Below are 5,748 nucleotides of genomic sequence, written 5' to 3'. Positions count from 1 at the left end.
GGACAGTAAATGTGGCCTACTCCCTCTCTCCCATTTTTCACATTCTACCCCTTTAGATTCTGTCTCAATTTCTCTTCTGTTTTCTCATAAGTTAGTTTACACTAGGCTTCCTTTATTTCTTGTCTAGCTGAGGGAAGAACCCTATCATTTTCTCCAAATCTGGGATGATTTTCTCCACATTTGGTTGGGCTTTACCTATGGCTGCAGAGCTGGCTGGATTATTTACCTACCACAGAAGCTTAATATTCAACAAAGCCACTTACATCTGATGAAGTCAATATTCAACAAAACCGCTTACATCTGATGAAGCCCTATAATGGCCCTGAACTCAATCTGGTCTGAATCCAACCAGGTCTATCACAGTTTTCCCTTCTTCCCCTCTTGGAATGATTTTAATGTCTTAACAAATCATCTCTTCATGGAACCTGAAACTAATGCTGAAATGCCAAGAAATATTTTAGATTTTCTTACCCAGAAAGCCTAACCCAATGCTGTGTACATCTACTAGCACATTCCACACATACAACTACTTATGTTGTTTATATCATATCGAAATTCTAATTGATAGAGTGGTTTGTGCCATTTCTGCTTATGTCAAGGTAGAATAAAAGGAACGTTGTGGGTTACTTTTAGTTGATGTCAGTTATCATATACCTTAAATATGATAATGTCTTGGTTATGCTGAAAAGGTATTTTTGGTGCCATACAGCTAGATAATGCACATCAAATCCAATATCCTGTTTGTCAGACCTCAAAAGTTAAAGGAAACACAAGTGGGTGACTTTTAGATTACCGACCAGCTTAGTAATCCAAACAAACAAACAAAGCTGCAGACTCAGAAATTAAATTTGAAAAGATATATCAACTATTCAAATTCATTAAAAGTGTATATGAAAAAGTCATTAACAAAATATACTGAATGTTTTCTTAAAATTTTTCATATAAATGTTCCTCCTAAAAGTTTCCATCTTTGTGTAATGGCTCATATAATCTTCCCTCTCTTGTGCCCTAAATTTTCTTCTCCACTCTTCTGCTATTTATCAAAATCACTCATAAGCAGCCAACATCTAGTCCCCCAGTTTGTATTTTCACATAGAACAACTCAGCTAACTTACATCCTCTACTTTTCTTCCTTCCTTGCATCAGAAACAAAGCTGGAGAGTTTGCTCAATGATCAAAAGATTCTTATTTTTTAAAAGATGAAGATAAAGGGGCAGTCAGCAAACGTTTATAATCTAACTATTTGAGGTTTTTATTTAGCTCATTCAGAAACAGATTATAATATGCTGCACGATTTTGTGTGTAATGTGTAAAATCATTTACACACACACACACACACACACATATTTTTTCCTCTTTTGGTAGAAAAAGAAGCCCAATACTTTTCAATGGAACTGGAAATCAGAATCTTCAATAAAAAATAGAGAATTTTAAAAATTATCCTACACAGACTATTTTTGTTTTGGCAGGCCACCCCAAAGGACAGTGTCCAAATTTTGGGTTAAAAGGAAAATGGAAAAATCATTTTTTTCTCAGTGGCGTTTTCAATGTAGACTTTTGACAATGTCTGGCAAACTGAGTAATTTTTAATTCAATTTATAATTAAAGGAATGCCTGGAACTCCCTTTTATCCCATTTTCCACACACTTTTATTCAGATGGAAACATAGCTATGTGTATGGCCCATTTATTGTGCTTATTTTTGAAAACAGGATAAAACACATATATAAATCTACCCTATTATAGATTTGACAAGGGCCTGCAGTGTATTTTCTTGGAAAAAAATGGTTTTAATATGGTCTTTGCTTATTTAATTCTGACAAGCATAAGTAGTACTCCTTTTTTTTTTGAGTGTGAAGAAAGGACATGTTCTAAGCTGGTAATGAATTGCTTTATCAATTAAATAATCACATGTATATATGATATTTGCCTGATCTCCATAATATTCCCTTCTCAAAGAGATAATATAGTATAGAGGAAAAAGGAAAGTAAGTCAACTGAACTCTTTTTGACTCTTAGGCTTGTAATTACGTGATCCTGAATTATTTATTTAGAATATTTATACCTCCACTTATACATCTAAGTGGAGATAATATTAATTTTCAGATTTATTATTATATTGTTCATGAAAATGTCTATTATGTAACATAGACAGTATCTATCTACATAATCAATATACTATTTCTTAAAAATGAAGACCATTTGTAGTTGAATAAAGTGAAAAATTTATCAAAATGAGTATAGAGATAAGCTATCTAACAGCTATTTTTTTAGAGAAGGGGAGAAATTATTAAATGAATTCCAAAATTCAATTATTTGAAATATTTTCCAACTTCTAAATCTGAGGTGTCCCATCCACAAAGTAGGCTAACATTTCTCCATTTCAATTCACGATTTCAGCATTATGTTCCTGTAACCCATGTATTCACTTAAAATGAACAATAAAGTAGCCAACAAAATGTTACAATTCTACAGGAGACAGCCTATTTATTAACAAGACAACCAAGTGTCCAAATACTCTTTCTAGCACCATGTGATTTTTACTTACTGTCTTCTCACTGCAGCCAGGAAGAACTGAAAAGGAAGCGTAACTGCTCACAGAAACAGTATGTCAATAAGGATCTCTCTCCCTACTTCTGCAGGGTTTCAGGAACTGTGTGATATTGATCAGAGTAATCATAGATTTGCCATTACCCTTCCAAATGTGAAATGGATGCAAAAGGCCCAATCAGTCAAAGGGTCAATGAGCAGTCATTTCTACCCAGATAGAGGTCTTTTAAATGGTTTATTCTTAGATATCACTCTCATTCCATCAATTCAGTGTAAGAAAATGAAACTGGATGATTATGAGGTGCCCAGCAATGTGCAACATACAGGGGATACAAAAATAAACAACTATAAGTCATGGAAGGGAAGACTCCCCGGGTTAATAGAGATAAGGACAGATACATTAATTTTCATCATGACAGTCGTTGCGAGACACAGTTCAAGGAAAAGTAGTGGCATAAAGAAAGCAGAAGCAATTAACGTGCGGGATATTTTGGGGGTCCATAAGTTAAACGTCACCTTACAATGAGATTCTCTGATCCATTAGTAATTAAAACCTTTTAGGTGGGGTTACATACAGTCTGACCTTCTTTGTGCTAGATTTTTTTCTAATATAAATCCTTTTGCATTGGAACTCTATCTATTTTGAATCAGAGACAGTAAAGAAGTGACTTTAAAAATTAGTTTAAGTAGTTCAAAAATGGGCAAATTCAAGAAATGGTTAAGACATTCTCTGCTTATTTTTCCACTAAGCTGAAAAAAGCCACATATTTTAATGTAAACAAAATACATAACATTGTTCGTGGAGAAAGTCCACATTTTACTTGTCTTGTTTGTGCTATTAAACTGTCAGGATGATAAAATTCTAAACACATAAAAATTTAATTTTGGCAAAGGCCCATGGCTATGATATATTAATTGCTTTTTACTAGCATGCTGAACTTGATGGGCACATTTTAATTTGCTCTCCAGAATGCTTGATGAGATCTTTAGTTGTCTATGTACATAATACAGAATTATATAAAAATATCTTTATTATTATAATACTATATCCTCTTTCAGTTGAAGTAAAAGACTACTGTGTTGGCAATTCATTGGAGGGAACGTAATTAAACATTTTCTATTTTTGAGTTTCATATGATATCATAATTTTCTACATTCAGAGAATCCTATCTTATTTCCTGGAGCATCCCTTCTTCCCTTTCTTGTTCTTATTAGACCATACCTTGAACCTTCTTATAATAAAGGCATAGTTTCTTGAGAGAAGTACAACCCTAAATGTACAAAAATGTTAGAATTACATTCATATGCAAGATTCTGAGATGCTCTTCTGGGTACATTTCCATTTTAATCAGGCTTTGTTTTTTCCCCTAATCCTCACATGAATATTTTGATTTGATTCGTTTGATATTAAGGTATGGATGTGGTCACATTTCTGCCATCTGCGGATCCCTGTAAATTCTGAGTGCTAATCCTATCATTTTAATTATTGTAACATATTTTTATGCTCTCCTTATCTTGCTTTGTTCTCTGAGCACCTCTTCTAAACCATCCATTGAGATTCCAAACCCAGTCTCTTTCATTTGCCCTGGATTTTGCATCATTGCCCTCAGTTTCAAATTTAAGATTGATACATGCTACTTCAGCCTGTAATAGAGCCATAGATGATCAGCAATTAACACATAACATGAATGAGGAGTAAAGCTCTATTGTGGTAAATCATTGAGATTTTTGAGGCTGTTTGTTGCTATAGCACCATCTAGTAAATGGTGAACAATTCAAACAATCAATACCCCAGTAATACCTTTAGCTGTAGATATTTTTCTACACCAAGAAGGAACATTGATAGGCCAATTAATTTATCTCTTTCCTTGTCCCATATGTATTGGATGAATAAGTGGATTCAGGGCTGTTCTTAGCACTGTCTATAGTCATTCAAACTGGCTTCAGTTATCTACACACACAAAAGGGAAGTAAGAGGCTCACTTATTCTGTCATGGATCCAAGGCAATGTTTTCTAGGATGGAAAAGCAAATTGCAAACGAGGCCAACTATTAATGACAACAAATTCTGAATCCCCTCTGCTGGTGTTCCTTGATTACGTTTCTCCCATAAAACCCCTACAGAGCATAAGTCATTGGCAGGCAAGAATCTGAGAACTTCTGGATTTCCTAGCCTTCCTAAAATTAAATATCATCAGCAGAGCATTCTTTGCATCTTATATTTGTCTGATACGAAGCTTTAATCTTTGTCATTTCTATAATAATTATTAAAACCTAAGACATTATTTAGGAAAATGTTTTTATGGGTAGCTTATTTTTTCTATAAATTCATTTTTATGTTTTTGTAAAAAAATTTAATATAACAGCCTATCTCAACTATATTAATGGAAATGTAAGCACCAGATATTTTATTGTCATTTAATGCATAAGCCAGCATTTTAAATACAGCAACATTCTGCTTGAACATGTAGGAAAAATGGGAAAGAGAATCAGTAGACCTCTGTAAAACTCAAAGATTCCAAGTCTATTTAAATAGCTGTACTTTCCTACTGAACATTGTTCTTTTACAAATTGAAGTTTTCACTTAAAATTCTTAAAAACAAAAAAAAAACAACAAATCCTGACTCAAATAGCTTGACTGGTAAATCACTTTAAATACCTAAATAAGAATTGGTAACAATTCTAAACAAACTCTTCCAGAAAATTAAAGAGAAATAAATAATTTATTCTCTGAAGCCAAAAGTACTCTGCTACCAAAGCCAGGAAAAAAAAAATTGCATGAAAAGATACAGATCAGGGGGGCACACCCAAGATGGCTGAATAGGAACAGCTCCAGCTTCCAGCTCCCAGCATGAGCGACACAGAAGATGGGTGATTTCTGCATTTTCAACTGAGGTACCAGGTTCATCTCACTGGGGCATATCAGACAGTAGGCACTGGTCCATGGGTGCAGCCTGACCAGGCAGAGCTGAAGCAGGGCGAGGCATTGCCTCACCTGGGAAGTGCAAGGGGGAAGGGAATTCCTTTTCCTAGCCAAAGGAAATTGAGACACACAACACCTTCAAAATCAGGTAACTCCCACCCTAATACTGCACTTTATCAAAGGATCTTAGCAAATGGCACACCAGGAGATTATATCCCATACCTGGCCCAGAGAGTCCCATGCCCACAGAGCCTTCCTCATTGCTAGCGCAGCAGTC

This window comes from Macaca mulatta, chromosome 12 (genome assembly GCF_049350105.2).
Source record: "Macaca mulatta isolate MMU2019108-1 chromosome 12, T2T-MMU8v2.0, whole genome shotgun sequence".
Classification (NCBI taxonomy): domain Eukaryota; kingdom Metazoa; phylum Chordata; class Mammalia; order Primates; family Cercopithecidae; genus Macaca; species Macaca mulatta.
This window is presented reverse-complemented; position numbering follows the sequence as displayed.